Below are 20,905 nucleotides of genomic sequence, written 5' to 3'. Positions count from 1 at the left end.
GATTCAGTGGCTTGCCTGAAACATCTAACAAAACAACCCAGCACAATGGCAATATACTTATGACAACCATTTTTCATAGGATGGACATGTGACTAGGAAAGACAGTGACTCCTGAGAGATTTAAAACAGGCATACATTTTTTGGAGTGTTTAGAGGAAAAATGAATGAAAAGACATGATGTCTGGCTTAGGCTGGGAGAAGTGGCACTTTGTGGGCTCTGCACCAATCCAGATCAGGGCATTAGTCCTGGGAACGTCACTTCATCAGTTTGTGAGCTTGAGAAATTTGCACGTAACTCCATAAACGGAGTCTGCTAAATCTGATCCTGCATGAATGCTGCAATGCATGTACTACATATAAAGCAGTGGCATACTGATGAAGAAGTATTGTTTTGTAATAAATGAAAGTTATGATTTCTATGAACCCCTCAAATACCACCTTCCCATCTGGAATTATTTTTAATCCACAAGGGAACAAAGAATAGGCAGTAAATTAGTACAAAAGAAACAAATATTCTTAAATGAGCTCAATGAGTCAAACTATTTCTTATTTTTACTAAAAGAAAGTTTAAAAGAAATGAGGCAAACCACAACTTAAAAGACTTTTTACTCTATTTTTTTTTCTCTATTTCCTTTGTGTTTTTCAATGTTTTCTGGGGTTGTCTTTCACATTTCCATGAAAATGTCTTCAGTGCTATGTTACCTATTTCCAGATCATAAAGACAATATGGATGGTTCATGAACATCTTTAATTCTACCAAAAGTGTACCTTTAAAACTTTTATAACAGCAATAAATATAACAGCAGTACCATTACCAAATTAATACTCTGAAGAAAAACAAACTCTTAGAAGTAAAAATATTTGAAATAAATGAAACAATTATATGTAGAATTTATTTGTGTGCAACAGAAAGATCAATGAGATCTAAATTTTATTACTCCACCCCTACAATCATGCACTCTAGAAGCTTGACTACTCTTCAAGAAAAATTCTCTTCTGGTGTCATGTTATCTTGTTTAGACTGTGAACAACATATTCAATACTTTCAGTGTGCTTTACAAATCCCCACACTTTGAAAACATTAAAACAGCAAGAAACTATGACTTATGATTCATACATTTGAATTCATAAGTACAATACACATTGTCAAAAGTAATCACATTTGAAAACACTAAACACCTCCTTCATCTCTTTACCTATCTACTTTAAATCATCTTTCATTAGGTATTTCTCATATGGATAAAAGAAAACAGATATATATTTTGTTAAAACAAGCTGCACCTAAACTCGCTTACCGTTTACAACTGTAAGAACATATGGGTTTTGTTTCCTACACCCTACTACCCTGCACTATTTAGGAGCTTGACTGCTCTCTTCCAACACAAAGGGAACAAAGTGCCCTGCCCGCCTCCCTAGATGTGGGAGGAGCTGCAGGGCTTGGCCCTGGAAGGGGCACTGGCCTCGGCCATGGTTGGAGTCCTGGCCGCGCCTCTCGGCCCTGCTCTCTCCGCCTGATCTCTCAGAGCCTCCTCATAGAGGTCTGGGAAGGAACTAGGGACCGAATGGAGGATCTTGGCCAGAACCTCCAGTACCTTCATCTTACTGGTCTCAGCACAAGCTCTCGGGCCCCACAGGAACTCATAGCGTGGAGGATCACTATTGGGCACCTGGCGGTAGTTCAGGTATTCCTTCTGCACCAGATCTTTGGTGATGAGCCTCCTAGGCTCCCCAAAGATCCAGTGCCTCCTCCCAGCATAGATTCCCAAGATACTGAGGAATTCCCAGACCTCCTCCTCGGTGGCCCGGTTACCATTCATGAAGATGACCCCCAGGAGCAACATGAGGAGACCGGACTTGGGAACCCCACCCTCATCATTTGGACCTTCGTCGCCCCCGAGGCTGAGCTTGCTGATGAGGGCGTAGATGTTCTTGCTGCGGTCGACTTCCTTCAGCTCCAGGCCAAACACCAGCTCCACGCGCTCAGAGGCTATCCTGAGGATTTCAGGGAAGTGCTGCCTGTACTTCCTGCTGACGACATTCATCAGGGCCTTCTGCGTGATGGGCTCCTTCTTGGTGTATTTCTCCAGCAGGAACTCCACCAGCATCTTGGCCTTCCTGGCCAGAGGATCTTTGACAGTGCTCTCCATGGCAGGCGCCGCCTGGGAAGCACCTGCACTTTCCTCTGGGCCCTGGGCACCTTCATCAGATCCTACGCAGGCAGGCCCTGCATCAGGACAGCTAGGGGCCGTGGCTCCCTGAAGCTCCTGGGGATCGCCAGTATCAGGGGTGCTCGGGGGAGAACCCTGAGGGACAGAAGAGGGGGAGGAGGGGCACTCCTCTCCTGGGGCTGCAGCAGCACTGGCCTGGGCCTCCTTAGTAGCCCCCCAGACCTGGTGGCGTTTCCCGTGGGCATGGTACTTGTTCTTGTGCCTCCGAGGCATGGTGACACAGGTCAGGGTCCGCAGGTGGGAGTGCGGGCAGGAAGGCTGGCAAGGAGGGCACCTGGAAGAGGGAGAAGGAGACACTGAGCACCTTCAGCAAGGAGAGTCCTCCCTGGCTTGAATGGAAGCCGCCTCTGAGGGGTCCTTGAGGCCAGTGCTCTAGGACCCACAGGGCTCCTGTTCTCCTGCTCATCCGGGCCCCTGAGGTCGCTGAGTAGCAAGTGAGAGTGAGCCCTGGGGTGCAGCAGACAGTCCTGCCTGGGCGTTAGAGGGGTAGCCAGTGGGGGCTGGCAGGGGAGGCAAGTCCTCTCAGCTGACATTCAGAGTCAGGATGAAAATTGGTGCGAGACTGCCCATATCCAACGCCCCCTCTCCAGCACACAGCCCGATCCCTCTCCTATCTGAAATTGACTCTGCCAGCTTCCCAGTCACCCCAGATGAGGAGAGGAGGGCGTACTCAGCCCCCCACTGAAGGGTCCCAGGACCTTCCCTTCAGCTGTCTCGTGGCTTCCCCTTCACGACCAGGCTCCAAGCTCCCCTCTCCGACCGCCACCCCTCTTCCCGATGTTTTGCCAGGAGGAAGCGCTGACCACAGGGGAGGATCCTGAGTTGCCCGTTTGTCAGGGAGGATGGTCCTCATCCTGACTCTTCCCAAACCCTGACATCCTCGCTCTACTGACCGGCTTCCAGCCCCTCAGACCAAGGTCCCCTCTTCCCTGAGTGTCCTGCAGACGAGGTTGCAGTGAGGGAGCCCCTCAGCCTTTAGAGCTGCCCGGCTGCTGCCCAGATGATCCGCGGCCAAATCGCGGTGAGTGGGGGGTTACACATGGCTGCCGTTCTGGTGTATGGAGATTCTCAGTTGCCCCGAGGGTCCCTCCTTCAGTCCCCAGGGCCCATGGCTCTCCCTCTGCTGAGCGGAGCTGGGGTCCAGCAGAGCCTGACCGAGACATTCTTTCGCGACACCCCCTAGTGGATGGTCTTGGGGCCTAAGAGCTAGGCTGGACCCTCTGTTCTGAGTGTAGCGGTAGAGCGGCCGGAGGTTTTGCGGCCCCCTCTGTTTGGAGGGAAAAGGGTTTTTCGGTGCTGAGACAGATGTATCCTGCACTCGTAACTCACGTCACCTCTGATCTTGACACCCAATGAGGCTTGGGACGACTCCCTCAGGCCACTGTCAATGGCAGCTGTCAGAGATGGCGGCACAGTCAAGGATGGCGTCACACCCCCAGCGTGCTTAGGAGGACGTCACTTCCTGTCATGCGCATCTGGGCTCGAGGAGGAAGGTAGGGGCGGGACTTGGACAGGCGGAGTTCCGGGGGAGCTTCTCACAGGATTGGCACGTGGACGTTCCCTTGACTCTTAAGGGGTCCTGGGCCGTCCCTGTCCTGAACTGTCAGCTGGCTCACTGCATGCCTCTCACTTGTGTCAGCACCCCCAACTGGAAGAATTGGGGAGCGCAAACCGAGCAGCCTTCCTGGAGACCATGAGACCGCCTGCGAGGGCTCTCTTGGGCTCCCTCTTCTGTAGTAAGCGATGCTCTGTCGTTCTCCATGCCTTCCCTTAACCCCTGTAGGTGCTGGGCTACGTCCCATCTGCTGACCTGAGGCCAAGGCCTCCCATCAAAGATGTGAACCCCCGAGTCTCCTGGTATGAAGTGCACATACATCTCATCTCGCCATTTCTACCTGAGGCTTCCTGGAAATGGCTGCTACAGGTAAAATAAGCTGAGAGGGAAGGATGGGAGACGGTCTTCTGTGGTGTGGAACCCCTCACATGTCACTCAGAATCTTCATTCATATTGAGTGCTGACAGGGACTGGACATCCTTCCCTTTCTGGTTTAAGTCCACCCCTCTCCCCAACTATGCTCATACATTTCCAGAAGGATAAGTGAAGGGGCTCCTTAGCCTGCCAGTTCTCACTGTGGGCTCTCAGTCGACTGCAGGGTCATTGCTCAAAAGTTCTGAGATGAAGTTCTGTCGTTTTGTGCAATTACTGGGTACTAACTTTTTTCTTTTAGTCCCTGTGTGATAGTCTTTTAAGGTGATCATTTAAAAGGGCCAGTTCTCATCCACTAACATTCCCTGGTGCTCAGCCAGTAAAGAATCTGCTTGCAGTGCGGGAGACTTGGGTTCAACCCGTGGTTGGGAAGATCCCCTGGAGGAGGGCATGGCAAACCCCTCTAGTATTCTTGTCTGGAGTATCACCCTTGGACAAAGGAGCCTGGTGGGCTACAGTCCATGGGGTTGCAAAGAGTCGGACACAACTGAGTGACTAAGCACACACAAAACGAACTTTGTGCTGGTTGTTTCATGATCTGGCCCATCCTACCACATTCAACCCAAACTTTGGTGCCACATGGTCCTGGCATGGGGCCTCGGAGATGCTGTCTCAGATTCCTCCAGTGAAGCAGTGGAAATTCATGATCCCAGGGCCGAGTGGAAGAATCCAGTGCTCAAGCCTAGATTGAGCCTTTTAAAGCCTTTTCCAGCTGATCCTGGTGTCTGCTTTCCTTGCCAGCTGCACATGTGTGCCAGTCTCTGAGTACTGCCCCACCTTGGCACGCATAGGGTCAAGTTCAGTGGAGACTTATTGTCCATCAGGGAGTATTTAATTTTATGTTTTTACTTTTGTTAATAGTTTTCTTTATTCCTTCCTAACATTTCCTTGGTTGCTTCTGGGTAGAAGAAACAGTGGACCGAGTTTCATTGTGGTCTCAGCGACTCTGAATGTAGTACTAACTCTATAAAGGAGTTAGGGAAAATTGACAGTCTTACAATATCTGTTCGTCATGAATATACACAACATACTATTCTGTTTGAGCCCTCTTTTTCCTAAGACTCTCAGGAAATTCTTCTTGTTGCCTCCATGAAGACTATAGACATTTTTCTAAAATTTCTTTCTAGGTAAATTTTTGTATGGTTGCTTTTGTTTATGGTGTATTTTCTGTTACTTGCGGTAAGTAATTGTTCATTCTTCCGAACCAATCTCTTGATTTTGCTGTGCTGATCTTTTTGTTTATAGAAGATTTTTGAAATTCCTTATATGTTTGAGTGTTTCCTCTCCTGTTTTCTAAGATGTTTAATTCGAGAATCAAATTGTTACTGTGATCTTTTGCTTTTCATTACTTCTGACTTTTATTCATTTGGCATTGTTGTATGTAACTCTAGTGGCTATGTGTACTTCTCCAGATTTTTTTTCTAGTTTTTTAATTCATAGACTTTTCACAATTATTTTTAATGGGAAGATCATTAACTGTTTTGTCAGGTTCTCTTGTATGAAGCAGCTGTAAATATCCATATGTCCCCTCCCTCATGCACCTCCCTCCCACCCCTGACCTCACCCTTCTATGTCGTCACAGAGCTGACTCGTTGTGTCACAGAGCTGACTCCCCCAGATGCCTGTTGTCCACATGGTAGTGTGTGTTTGTCCATGCCACTCTCTCAGTTCGTCTCTGTCTGCTTCCCCCGATGTGTCCACATGTCTGTTCTCTGCGTCTGTGTCTCCATTCTTGCCCTGCAAATAGGTGGATAACTACCATTTCTAGATTCCATATATGGATGTGTTAACATACAATGGTTTTCTCTTTCTAACTTATTTCACTCTGTATAACAGGCTCTAGGTGCATCCAATTCACTACAACTGACTTAAATTTGTTCTTTTGTATAAATGAGTGATATTCCATTGTCTATATCCACCACAAGGTCTTTATCCACTCATCTGTCAGTGGAAATTGAGGTTACTTTCCATGTCCTGGCTGTTGTAAATAGTGTTGCAATGATCAGTGTGATACATGTATGTTTTGCTTACCTAACTTATAAATACACTAATCAGTGTATATGGCCAGTAGTGGTATTGCTGCATCATACGGCAATTTTCTTTCTATATTTTAAAGGAATCTCCATACTGCCTTCCTTAGTGGCTATATCAATTTACATTCCCCCTCAGAGTGCAAGAGAGTTCCCTATTAGTCACATCCTCTCCTTCATTTCTTATTGGTAGATTTTTTTTATGATGGCTTTTCTGACTGGTGTGAGGTGATATCCTATGTAGTTAGATTTGCATTTCCCTCATAATGAACGATGTTGTCTTTTCTCATGTTATTTTGGACCTTCTGGTTTTTTTTTTTTTTTCCTATATAGCCAAAATAGGATTACAGAAAATTAAGCAGATTATATAGAGCTCCCATACAGCCAGTGTCTTCCTCTACTTACTATATTAACATCTTGTATTGTTTGAATGGATAGAAGTTCATGTCTTAAAATTTATCAACTGATATCAATATGTTATTTTTAACTATTCTCCATTGTTTATAATCTTTTTTACGTTTTGTGTCTCACAGTTCTGTAGTGCTTCACAAATGCATGACATTGCCTGCTCAGCAAACATAGTGTCATGCAGGGGAGTTTCAGTGCACTATAAAATTCCCATGATCCGCCTGCACATCCCCCAGAACATCACTTTGAGCCCCTGACAACTACTGAAAGTTTTCTTCTTTCTAACAATTGGCCTTTCCCAGAGTATAATATTAATAGAATGATACAAGATGTAGGCTTTTTGTACTGGCTCCTTCTACTAATCAATATGCATTTGTTTCTCTGTATGTTTTTATGGTTTGAAATTTTTCCTTTGAAGGCTGAATAGCATTCCATCATGTAAACTACCAGGTTTGTTTACCCATTCATGTACTGAAGGTCATCTTGTTTGATTTCAGTTTTTGGCAGCTATGAATTAGCCTGCTGTTAATATTTTTGAAGGTTTTTGGATGGAGATAAATTTTCAGCTCTTCTGAGTAAATAACTAAGTGAAATCTTCTAGATCATATAAGATTATGTTTAACTTAAAAGAAATTGCCAGACAGTTTCCAGTATGTCTGTATCACTGCATTCCTTTCAGTGCTGAGTTAGACTTCCTATTGTTCCCAGCCCTTGCCAGGATTTGCTACTGTCAGGTGTTTGTTTTTGTGTTATCCTTGTTAATAGGTATGTCATTGTTGTATTAATCTGAAATTCCCTGAAGACATGTGATGTAGACCATCTTGTCATAGGCTGGTTGCCATCTGTGCGTATTCTTCGGTGAGATGTCTGTTCAGCTCTTTTAACCACTTTTAGATTGTCTTGTTTTCTTATTGTCAAGTTTTAAGAGTTGATTGTATATTTTTGCCACATGTTTATCATGAGAAATGTCTTAGAATTATTTTTCCCAGTTTGTGGCCTTTCTTTTTTATTCTCTTCATAGTATATTGTGCAGATAGACATTTTTGATATTAATGAAGTTCAGCTTATTATTTTCTTTCATGGATTGTACTTTTGGTGTTGTGCCTAAAATCTCATTTCCAAACTCAAGTTTTGCCCCCGTGTTATCTCGGGATTTATGTCTGGGCTTTCTATTTTGCTCCATTGATCTCTCTTTCTCTCTTTGTGCCAATACCATACTGTCTTGATGCCTGTGGCTTTGTAGTAGAGTCTGAAGTCAGGCAGGTTGATTCCTCCAGTTCCATTCTTCTTTCTCAAGATCACTTTGGCTATTTGAGGTTTTTTGTATTTCCATACAAATTGTGAATTTATTTGTTCTAGTTCTGTGAAGAATACCATTGGTAGCTTGATAGGGATTGCATTGAATCTATAGATTGCTTTGAGTAGTATAGTCATTTTGACAATATTTATTCTTCCATTCCATGAACATGGTATATTTCTCCATCAATTTGTGTCCTCTTTGATTTCTTTCATCAGTGTTTTACAGTTTTCTATATATAGGTCTTTTGTTTCTTTAGGTAGATATACTCCTAAGTATTTTATTCTTTTCATTGCAATGGGGAATGGTATTGTTTCCGTAATTTCTCTTTCTGTTTTCAAATTGTTAGTGTATAGGATTGCAAGGGATTTCTGTGTGTTAATTTTATATCCTGCAACTTTACTGTATTCATTGATTAGCTCTAGTAATTTTCTGATAGATTCTTTAGGGTTTTCTATGTAGAGGATCATGTCATCTGCAAACAGTGAGAGTTTTACTTCTCCTTTTCCTATTTGGATTCCTTTTATTTCTTTTTCTGCTCTGATAGCTGTGGCCAACACTTCCAAAACTATGTTGAATAGTAGTGGTGAGACTGGGCACCCTTGTCTTGTTCCTGACTATAAGGGAAATGCTTTCAATTTCTCACTATTGAGGATAATGTTTGCAGTGGGTTTGTCATATATATATATATAGCTTTTATTATGTTGAAGTATGTTCTGTCTATACCTGCTTTCTGGAGAGTTTTTATCATAAATGGATGTTGAATTTTGTTAAAGGCTTTTTCTGCATTTACTGAGATAATCATATGATTTTTATCTTTCAGTTTGTTAATGTGGTATATTACATTGATTGATTTGTGGATATTACAGAATCCTTGCATTCCTGGGAAAAATTCAACTTGATGATGATGTATGATCTTTTTAATATGTTGTTGGATTCTGTTTGCTAGAATTTTGTTGAGGATTTTTGCATCTCTATTCATCAGTGATATTGGCCTGTAGTTTTCTTTATTTGTGGCATGTTTGTCTGGTTTTGGTATTAGGGTGATGGTGGCCTCATAGAATGAGTTTGGAAGTTTGCCTTTTTCTGCAATTTTCTGGAAGAGTTTGAGTAAGATAGGTGTTAACTCTTCTCTAAATTTTTGGTAGAATTCAGCTGTGAAGTCGTCTGGTCCAGGGCTTTGGTTTCCTGGAAGATTTCTGATTACAGTTTCAATTTCCGTGCTTGTGATGTGTCTGTTAAGATCTTCTATTTCTTCCTGGTTCAGTTTTGGAAAGTTATACTTTTCTAAGAATTTGTCCATTTCTTCCAAGTTGTCCATTTTATTGGCATAGAGCTGCTGGTAGTAGTCTCTTATGATCCTTTGAATTTCAGAGTTGTCTGTTGTGATCTCTCCATTTTCATTTCTAATTTTTTTGAGTTAGTTCTTCTCCCTTTGTTTCTTGATGAGTCTGGCTAATGATTTGTCAATTTCATTTACCTTTTCAAAAACCAGCTTTTAGCTTTGTTGATTTTTCTGTGGTCTCTTTAGTTTCTTTTGCATTTATTTCTGCCCTAATTTTTAAGATTTCTTTCCTTCTACTACCCCTGGGGTTCTTCATTTCTTCCTTCTCTAGTTGCTTTAGGTGTACAGTTAGGTTACTTATTTGACATATTTCTTGTTTCTTGAGGTAAGCCTGTATTTCTATGAGCCTTCCCTTTAGCACTGCTTTTACCGTGTCCCATAGGTTTGGGGTTGTTGTCTTTTCATTTTCATTCGTTTCTATGCATATTTTGATTTCTTTTTTTTATTTCTTCTGTGGTTTGTTGGTTATTCAGAAGCATGTTATTTAGCCTCCATATGTTTGAATTTTTAATATTTTTTTTTCCTGTAATTGAGATCTAATCTTAATGCATTGTGGTCAGAAAAGGTGACTGGAATGATTTCATTTTTTTAAATTTACCAAGGCTAGATTTATGGCCCAGGATGTGATCTATTCTGGAGAAGGTTCCATGTGCACTTGAGAAAAAGGTGAAATTGTTTGTTTGGGGTTGAAATGACCTATAGATATCAATTAGGTCTAGCTGGACCATTGTGTCATTTAAAGTTTGTGTTTCCTTGATAATTTTCTGTTTAGTTGATCTATCTATAGGTGTGAGTGGGGTATTAAAGTTTCCCACTATGATTGTGTTATTGTTACTTTCCCCATTCATTCATGTTAGCATTTGCCTTACATATTGCAGTGCTCCTATGTTGGGTGCATATATATTTATAATTGTTATATCTTCTTCTGGGTTTGATCTTCTGATCATTTTGTAGTGTCCTTCTTTGTCTCGTTTCACAGCCTTTATTTTAAAGTCTATTTTTTCTGATATGAGTATTGCGACTCCTGCTTTCTTTTGGTCTCCGTTTGCGTGAAATATTTTTTTCCAGCCCTTCACTTTCAGTCTGTATGTGTCCCTTGTTTTGAGGTGGGTCTCTTGTAGACAGCATGTATGAGGCCTTGCTTTTGTATCCATTCAGCCAGTCTTTGTCTTTTGGTTGGGGCATTCAACCCATTTACATTAAGGATAATTATTGATAGGTATGGTCCCATTGCCATTTGCTTTGTTTTGGGTTCATGTTCATACAGCCTTTCTGTGTTTCCTGTCTAGAGAAGATCTTTTAGCATTTGTTGAAGAGTTGGTTTGGTGGTGCTGAATTCTCTCAGCTTTTGCTTGTCTGTAAGGCTTTTGAATTCTCCTCCCTATCTGAATGAGATCCTTGCTTGGTACAATAATCCGGGTTGTAGGTTATTCTTTCATTACTTTAAGGATGTCCTGCCATTCCCTTCTGGCCTGAAGAGTTTCTATTGAAAAATCAGCTGTTATCCTTTTGGGAACCCCCTTGTGTGTTATATGTTGTTTCCACCTTGCTGCTGTTAATATTTGTTCTTTGCGTTTGATCTTTGTTAATTTGACTAATATGTGTCTTGTGGTGTTTCGCCTTGGGTTTACCCTGTTTGAGACTCTCTGGGTTTCTTGGACCTGTGTCCCTGTTTCCTTCCCCAGTTTAGGGAAGTTTTCAGCTATTATTTCCTCGAGTATTTTCTCATGGCCTGTCTTTTTATCTTCTTCTTCTGGGACTCCTATGATTCAAATGTTGTTTCACGTTGTCCCAGAGGTCCCTGAGATTGTCCTCCTTTCTTTTGATTCTTTTTTCCTCTCTGGTTCATTTATTTCCACCATTTTGTCTTCTACCACACTTATCCTATCTTCGGCCTCCGTTATTCTACTGTTGGCTCTCTCTAGAGTGTTTTTGATCTCATTTATTTTATTATTCATTTTTAATTGACTCTTTTTTATTTCTTCTAGGTCCTTGTTAAACATTTCTTGCATCTTCTCAATCCTTGCCTCCAGGTTATTTATCTGTAACTCCATTTGTTTTCAAGATTTTGGATCATTTTTATTATCATTATTCTAAATTCTTTTTCAGGTAGATTCCCTATCTCCTCCTCTTTTGTTTGGCTTGGTGGGCATTTTTCATGTTCCTTTACCTGCTGGGTATTTCTCTACCTTTTCATCTTGTTTAGATTGCTGTGTTTGGGGTGGCCTCTCTGTATTCTGGGAGTCTGTGGTTCCTTTTTATTATGGAGATTTCTCCCAGTGGGTGGGGTTGGACGATTGGCTTGTCAGGGTTTCTTGGTTAGGGAAGCTTGTGTCGGTGTTCTGGTGAGTGGAGCTGGATTTCTTCTCTCTGGAGTGCAATGGAGTGTCTAGTAGTGAGTTTTGAGATGGGTCTATGTGTTTGGTGTGACTTTGGGCAGCATGTATATTGACGCTCAGGGCTATGTTTCTGCGTTGCTGGAGAAACTGCATGGTATGTCTTGCTCTGTAACTTATTGGCTCTTGGGTGGTGGCTGTTTTCAGTGTAGGTATGGAGGCTTTTGGATGATCTCTTATTAATTAATGTTCCGTGCAGTCAGGAGTTCTGTGATGTTCTCAGGCTCTGGGCTTAAGCCTCTTGCCTCTGGATTTCAGTCTTATTCTTCCCGTAGCCTCAAGACTTATCCATCCATACAGCACTGATAATAAAACCTCTAGGTTAATGGTGAAAGGATTCTCCACAGTGGGGGACACCCAGAGAGGTTCACAGAGTTACATGAAGAAGAGGAGAGGGGGGAAGGAGATAGAGGTGAATAAGAGGAGGAAAAGGGGGACTCAAGAGGAGAGAGACAGATCTAGGCAGTTCTCTCTTCCCAAAGTGTTCTCTGTAGCCCTGACACCCACAGAGATTCAGAGAATTGCATTGAGAAGAGAAGGGGGAGGGAGGAAGTAGAGGTGATCTGGGGGAGAAAAAGGAGAGTCAAAAGGGGGAGAAAATAATCAAACCAATAACGACACTCCTGAGTAAAACTGGGTACTGAAGGTTGGATTCTTAAATGTCCAAAATTGATATCAAATACTGAAAAACAAAGATTAAAAATCTAGAGTAGAGGTTAGACTCTTAAAAATTCTAATTTAAAAATAAACAAAAACAAAAATTTAAAGAAATATATATGAAGTTCACTTTAAAAATAGTGTCCTTTTTTTTGCCAGGTTATAGTGGGTTATGAAAATGAAATTTAAGGAGTAATAGAGGAGTAATAGAGGACTTTAAAAGGAAAGAAAGAGAAAAACATCATTTTAGTTAAAAAATAATAATAATAGTAAAAATATATCTAGGAATTTTTCTGGAGCTTTTGCGGGCTGTCCACACAGTTTCAGATAGCTCCTTGTTCCAGCTTACACTTCTCAATATCTCTAGGCCCCGTCTTGTGTAGTTGGTGTTAACTACGGGGATTTTAATCTGTTGCACCTGTCCCTTCTGAGGCGGTTCCCTTTGTTTATTTGGCTTCTGTTTGCAGGTCTCTACAGTGTCTAATTTCTGCTCTGACACAAGTGGGCGGAGGTGGTCTCTTGTTTAGGTTCGCTTGTTCAGTCGTGCTGTGGGGAGGGGGGCGCTGCAGACAAATGTCACTGGCGTGTGTGGGGAGCATTCGGAGTGTGCCGGCAACACTGGGTTTGCCCCTCTCATGGCCCGTGTGCTTTCTCAGTCTACACTGTTCCAGCTCCAGGCTGCTCTACAGGGAGCGGGTCCTGATTTGCGTGTACTTCCCAGGCCCAAGCCGCTCAGGTTCAAGTTTTTGGGTACTCCAGAAAGGCACAGGCTCGGTTGGGCTGCTTTTGTGCCTTCCCAAGCCCCAGCAGCTCAGGCACCCAGGAGCTTGACGGGCGCACTCTCCCCGGGTGCAGTGTGCCTTCTCCCCTCCACGGTCCCAGCCTCAATTTCCGGGCGTGCTGTTCGGGTGCGCCTTGTGTCTCTTCTGGGGACCTGATCTCTGGATGCAACCCTCCCAGAGGATGTCAACCATCCAAAATCTCAGGAAGTCTTTGGTTAGAGACTGGAAGCCTGTTTGCAGTTTGGTAGGGGATGCCCTCTCTGGGGCTGAGTTTGCCCCTTGCCCCTCCCCCCGTCTCCTGCCTCCAGTGGGGAATGGGCCGGTCCTCAGCCGGCTAGGTCTTCTCTGGTATTCGCTCAGTCCTTTGTTCTGGTAACAGGTGGGTAGTGCCTAGATTTAGGGCTTTTCACAGGTTAATTCTCTCTCTCTTATATCCCACAGTTTAAGTTGCTATCTCGCCTTAGCACCCTCTGATTGCCCTCAGGGATTGCCCTCAGGGATTTCAGGCTCGATCTTTACATTTAGCAATGCCGCCTGCTCCTCTACGTTCAGCCCCCACTTGCTGGTGTCAGATGTGAGCGTCTGGGGTACTTTTCTGCTGGGAGTTGCTTTTAGGCATGTAATCTGTGGATTTATTTTTCCTCCCAGTTAGATTCCCTTCTGAGATTGGAAACCTTCCCCCAGACCCACTGGTGAGAGGGTTTCCTGGTATTTGGAAACTTCCTCTATTAAGACTCCCTTCCTGGGACGGATCTCCATCCCTAACTGTATTGCCTCTCTTTTTATCTTTTATATTTTGTCCTACCTCCTTCCGAAGACAATGGGCTGCTTTTCTGGGTGCATGATATCCTCTGCTAGCGATCAAAAGTTGTTTTGTGAAGTTTGCTCAGCGTTCAAATGATCTTTTGATTAATTTGTGGGGGAGAAAGTGGATTCCCGTCCTATTCCTCCACCATCTTAGCTCCTCCTCTGACAGGTTTCTTATTCAAGGTAGGTAGGGAAGTAAGAACATAACTGCTAGCAAAATAATGTCTCATAAAATAATGTCAGTGATCACAGGAATGCCACCAGGTACTGTAATGTAACCATAGGAGTGGCACCTATCAGCTTGACATATCTATTGATTAGAAATAAAAGAGCTGAATAGATATTTCTCCAAAGAAGACATAGAAAAGGCCAATGGGTCCATGAAAAGTTGCTCACCATCACTCAATTCATTTCAGTCTCTCATTCATGTCCAACTCTTTGCGACCCCATGGACTGTAGCATGCCAGGCTTCCCTGTCCATCACCAAGTCCTGGAGCTTACTCAAACTCATGTCCATCGAGTCCATGATGCCATTCAACAAATCTAAAACTCTGTCGCCCCCTTCTCCTCCCGCCTTCAATCTTTCCCATAATTGTTTTTACAATTTATGGATCTGTTATTTGAAAATAAAGGGTTTGAAATAAACAGGGAGGCTGCAACTCGTGGTTCAGTTGATAGTGTCCAGGTTTTCTCTCCTTATAGAACAGTCTTCCTAAGCCTGTTGCGATTGACTGAGTCACCTGATTAAAATATGCTTCTGATAGAGGCAGTGATTTAAACTAGAAGGCTGAGCTTTACAAAGATACTAGGATATGAGGAAATGCTTATGTAAACAGAGAAAGAGAGTCAAGAGATAATCTCTGAGTTACAAGAAGTTGAACAGGCTAAAAAAGATAGAGATTATATCTACTAAAAGGGGAGCATATTAACTTCAGCAACAAAAGGAATACAGGGGATAATTGAAACTGCTGGCGATCTTTGTGGTTTAGTCATCTTACCCTGTTGGCATTTGCCAGCAATGGATGCAACATTCTTAGTAACACAGACATCTTTTCCTTCAACAGTAACATCTCAGACAGTGAAAGGTGATTTATGTTTTACTCTAAAGATCATGAGAAGACAGTGGGAATGGCTGATATGTAACAATTTAAAAAATGTTTTCAAATCCGTCAGAGTTATTACAATAACAAAGAGGTAGTTTGTGTGTCCTTTCTCCATAGTCATGTAACGGGATGCAAATTCTCCATCTCTAAATAAGGGAAATGTGGAATCTAGATTCTACACAATGTGGAAAATCTTTAGAAGCTGTAGGGCACGAAGGATTCTCTTCTGTCAGACATCAACAAGACCTCTCCCAAAATGTGGGAAAGTGGGACAAATACAAGAAAAAGTGGTGAAGGAGAAGAGTTGTGAGGAGCTTGTTGTTGAGTCCTGTCTGATTCTTTGCAGCAACATTGACTGTAGCCTGCCAGGCACCACTGTTCATAGGATTTCTGAGGCAAGAATACTAGAATGGGTTGTCTTTCCCTTCTGCAGGGGCACTTCCCAACCCAGGGATCGATCCTGGGTTTCCTGCATTGCAGGCAGATTCCTTACCCTCTGAGCCACCAGGGAAGCCCCCCTTTCTAAAGGTAGCCAGATAATTTTTAGACCATGTTCTTTCTTTCTTTCTTGGTCCATTGCAACCCTGCAGGCACTGTTGGTTTGAATTTTATAAGCACACAAAGTGGAGGCATTCATGGCTTACAGTGTCTGGATTTGTACACACAAAGGGAAAGATATTGGGAGTCTAGGTGCAGAGAACTGCAGAAGAAAGTAACTCTAGTTCTAGCACTGTGAAGAAATTTAATAGCCCAAAGTTGAAAGATTTGGACAGAGTGGCATGGAGACCTCCTCTATTTGAAAATATTCACCTCAGGTTGGGACTTGAGCCCACATGGCTGGGACTGAAACCCACCTGGCTGGGACTTGAATCCAGCCACAATCCTGTTTGGGACTTGAACCATGGTCTTTTAACCAGAATCACTCACCTAGTGCCTGGACTTACTGAGGCTCAGCTTCTTTGTGTCTCAGCACGGAAGGAATTCGGAAAGGCAAAATGTAAGACAGGAAATAGAATTATTAATATAGGATGCTTGTAAGAGATGCAAGCAGGCAGGTGATGGAGCTCTGCCCTGAGGATTAAGTGGACTGCATTTTGTAGTCAAAGGAAAGTGAAGGACAGAAAAAGACTGACTTCTCTGAGTAGAACTCAGGCCTACATCACTCACTCCTACTTCGTTTGGGGCAGGAGAGTATCTGACCCTATGAGGTCAAGCTCGGATTATCATAGTACATCGTCAAATCAGTAAAGGGTGGTGACATTCTTCTTTTCCCTATGGGACTGGAGCATACCTCATGTTTTATTCACGGCTTCATATTTAAGCAAGCCTTCTTCCTTTCACGATTTTCTGATACATTTCTTGAGTAATCAGTAACTTATATTTGTCTCCCAAAGGTTGCTAGTTATCTCTATCTCTAGGCCCCTACTAGACTTCTATAGCTACCCGTCTGTCTGTCTGTCTGTACTCAGGCCCTCATTCATGTCTGACTCGTTGCAACCCCATGAACTGTAGCACTCCAGGCTCTCTGTCCGTGGGATTCTCCAGGCAGGAATGCTGGAATGGGTAGCCATGTCCTCCTCCAGGTAATGTTCCACAGCCAGGGATTAAACCTTCGTCTCCCACATTGCAGGTGGATGCTTTTTCACCAAGTCACCTGGGACAGCTACCTGTATCCTATGCTATTCTATCCCTGTCATATGGAAGCAGGCTCCCCCAGCCAAGAGCAGTCATTTCTCTTGGTGGGTGTCTTCTCCATGAGGGTCTCCAGCTTGGAATATTGTCTGGAATTTAGTGAGCAAGTTTCTTCCCAACAAGAGGAGGAGACAGTCTTGCATGATCAGAAACTGATGATCAAAGGTAAACTTTCCTAGCAAGGACTTGATGGGAGGGGCAGGTCACTTGGTTTGGGACCTTCATTCCATTCCCATTAACATGGAGGATTAGAATGACAAGGGCCAAGGGAAATCAGCACAAGAGAGCTGCCCCACATATAAAATAACTGTCCTCCCTGCCACATCAAGGGTTACCTGAGGCTCCTCTGGAGAAATGACCAGGTGTCCTTTGGGTGCCACAGAGATTCCGGGGCTCCATGAGTGTTCGGTTCCCTTGGTCAGTTTGGTCTGGCAGCCTCGAGTCTCCTATAGGACTGGAAGGACTGTGGTCATGATTCTGGTGGCCCTCTAGTTTCTGTATCTATCGGGTCGGGTACTAGTGTTTTCCCAAACAGGGAGCATTCATCATTCCAGTCAGCCTCCTGGCTGGACGTAGATCCATCCTTTTTGCATGAGACAGTGGCTCTGATCCAGGCTTCCTGGATTCTGTCCACGCCATGGGCTTTGGTAAGAGAGAGTAGCCCTGAGGTGGTGAGGGGTTTGAGCTGTCACTTTGTGTAATCATGCTTTTTCCTGTTGTCCCTGAATCCTTTTTGCCTACTCAACCCTTTCTCTATCATTGAATTTGCCAAAGGCAAAATCCATGAGTTGATATATGGGGGTCTTCGGTATAAAGCTGCCTAGATGGTACATTAGAGGAAGATGTTCTGGCAAACTGTTCCACCCCCTCAGAACTGGGAAGGAAGCAGTTTAGGTTGTGGTTCTGGGGAAAGTAGACTAAGAAGCTGATCATATAAAATATCAGTCTCTTGTTGGAAAAAGAGGCACTTTCAAAGATGTGTGGGCACTTTCAAAGGTGTGTGAGCACTTTCACAGGAGGGTGTTAAAAGGAGTTCTTTAGGCATGGATTTTGGAATACGGTCATGAACATTTGGATCCATGGAACTTCCCTCCTCCCTGCCCATTTTTGGTTTAGGATATCAGAAGACAGGGACCAATGGGAGTTATTTGTTCTGGTGCACCCCCAGTGTCAACAGTGGGTTCCCTGTGAGCACCTGAAATCTACCTGTTTGGTGAGCCTGAGGAGGCCCATTGGGTTAGTCTTGAAAAGGAACAGAAGCCAGTGGAAGGAAAAACGGTCAGCGTCCAAGGGCCTACAGTCTTCAGAGAGGGAGGGCCGAGACCTAGGCTGTGAGCCAACTAAAGTGTTTACTGTTATCACTGAAGTAAAAGAAAAAGACACAGAGCCGAAAGGTAGGACTGGAGCAGCACAAGGCAGTGATACCAATACTAGGCAAAATGTCCCCTCAGGCTATTGTTGTTGTGATGTTGAAGAGGGCTCCTCTTTGGACTCCTGAAGTGGCTCCTTGCTAAGAATCTGCCTGCAGTGCAGGAGATGTGGGTTCAATCACAGGATTGGGGAGATACACTAAAGAAGGAAATGGTAATCCACTCAAGTATTGTTGCCTGGGAAATCCTGTGGACAGAGGATCCAGGGGGGCTTCAGTCCAAGGGGCCACAAAGGTTTGGGCATGACTTAGCCACTGACCACATAACTTTATAGAGTAAAAGAGGCAACACCTAACCAGCAAGGAGGCCCAAGGACCAAGAGACAGTCTGAGAAGTCTGGAGAGCAGGATAGAAGCAAAATCCAGGATACGAGGGAAGGTGTAGAGCTATGAAGTGGGGGAGGTTGGAGTTCCTGGTTGTGGGTCCTGGGGTAAGTGGACTGTCTCCTAGGCAGAGAGTCCTAAGCCTACTGAGAAAGGTGCTCGCTTTCTGCCTCTTCTCTGGGGTTGATAAAGTCTGCTTGAGGTCCCCAGGAGTGAGGGGCTCGCCCACAGTGTAAGGTCGGGGTGCAGTGAGGCGGGCCAAAAATCTAGAGAAGGATGCAGAGTCCCCCAGTTTTGGCCCCTGATGCAGTTCTGGAGTTCCAGAATCAGACTGGGATTAAGAACGTGTAGAGAGGGAATTGGGCTCAAGGAGTTACAAAGGGGAAACTCACCCAATCAAGTCCCTGATTATTTGTATGGTCTTAATTTGAATGTCATGCAGTCTTCCCAGTTAAACTTCTCAGCTCAAAACGGATAGAGACATAGAGAAAGTGACAAAGACTAAGAGGAGCAAAATCTTGGCCTCAGTGGATGCCTTCACTATTGGAAATTCTGTTTCTACCAGGCCCCAAGGACAGTGTCAACTGCCACCCAAGTGTTCTGGGGGTATGCGCAGCCTGGGGGTACTCCTTGCAGCTCTCAATTGAAGGGAGCCATGACTCAGTGAGCTGACCCAGATCTTGTCCTGTGGGTCATGGAAGGAGAACAAAGCAGAGAGTGACAGCAAGCAAGTTTTCGTGGGAGAGACAGAGCGAAATTCAGGGGTCTCCAGCCAGCATTTTGGGCAAGACCACTGGAGTTCAGTGCGGCAGCAGTCCTAGTCATGGTACCAAATATGTCACTGGTGAAAAGAGATTTCCTCAGTTCTTGCCCTTGCAAAGAAAGGGAAGGACTCTGGACTAGTGCACATCAGGGGACTTGTCTTATGAAGGTCTATCAGTCTTGTGAACTTGAGAAAATTGCATGGTATCCATCTATAAATGGAGTCTGCTAAATCCTATCCTACATGAATGCTGGAATGCATGTAATACATATAAAGAAGAATCATGCTGATTAAGAAACACTGGTCTTTAATTTAATGGAACTTATGATTATTATGAACCTCCAAAGTACCACCTTCCCATCTGAGGTTATTTTTAGACAGTAGATAGCAGAGACTATGCAGTGCATTGGAACAAAAGAAATAAATATTCTTAAATGAGCTGAATTCAGTTTTACCAAAAAAAAAAAAAAAAAGGTCACAGGAAATAAGGCAAACTACAAACTAAAGGCTTTTTCCATTATGATTGCTTAATTGTTTTTGGTTTCTCAAAATTTTCTGTGGTCCTGTTTCAGATTACCATGAAAATCTCTCTTTCAGCAACATTTTACCTACTTCCAGATCATAAAGAAAATACAGATGGTTCATGAATTTGTTTTACATCTACCAAAACTGTAACTTTAAAAACCTTAAACAGCAATGCATAAAACAGGAATATCATTACCAAATCAATATTCTGAAGAAAACGAATCTGTTAGAAGTAAAAATGAAAAAAATGAAAAAAATAATATGTAAAATAATATGCAGTTTAAAACAGGAAGAAAATAGAGATCTAGACGTGGTTTGCTCGACCCCTACTAACCTGCACTATATAGAAGCTTGACTAGTCTTTGAGAAAATTCTGTTCCAATGTCATCTTACCTTGTTTAGATGGTGAACAACATATTCAATACTTTCAATGTGTTTTACAAATACCCAAACTGTGGCTTTCAAAACTTTAAACAACAAACTGTGATTTACATGATTAGTACTTTTGTATTCTGAAGCACAATAAACCTTATGAAAAGTAATTCACATTTGAAAATACTAAACTCCTCCCTCATCTTCTTACCAATCTAATTTAAATCAACTTTCACTAGCTATTTCTCCTATGGATAAAGGAAACAAGATATATATTTTGTTGAAATGAATTGTACCTAAACTCCCTTACTACATGAAAGTGTAAAGAACATACAAGTTTTGTTCCCTCCACCCCTACTACTCTTTACTAGTTAGGAGCCTGACAGCTCTGTTCCAACACAAAAAGGAAGAAAATGAACGGGTCCCCCTCCCTAGATGTGGGAGGAGCTGTAGGACTTGGCCCTGGAAGGGGCAACTGGCTTCAGCCATCCTTGGAGCCCTGGCCGTTCCTCTCAGCCCTGCACTCTCCGCCTGATCTCTCAGAGCCTCGTCATAGAAGTCTGGGAAGGAACTAGCGACCGTATGGAGGATCTTGGCCAGCACCTCCAACACCTTCATCTTATTGGTCTCAGCACAAGCTCTCGGGCCCCACAGGAACTCGTAGTGCGGAGGTTCGCTATTGGGCGCTGGTCGGTACTTCAGGTGCTTCCTCTGCACCAGATCTTTGGTGATGAGCCTTCTGGTCTCCCCAAAGATCCAG

The sequence above is a fragment of the Muntiacus reevesi genome, chromosome X (assembly GCF_963930625.1).
Source record: "Muntiacus reevesi chromosome X, mMunRee1.1, whole genome shotgun sequence".
Classification (NCBI taxonomy): domain Eukaryota; kingdom Metazoa; phylum Chordata; class Mammalia; order Artiodactyla; family Cervidae; genus Muntiacus; species Muntiacus reevesi.
The sequence above is the reverse complement of the archived record's forward strand: the minus strand, read 5'-3'. Positions refer to the sequence as shown.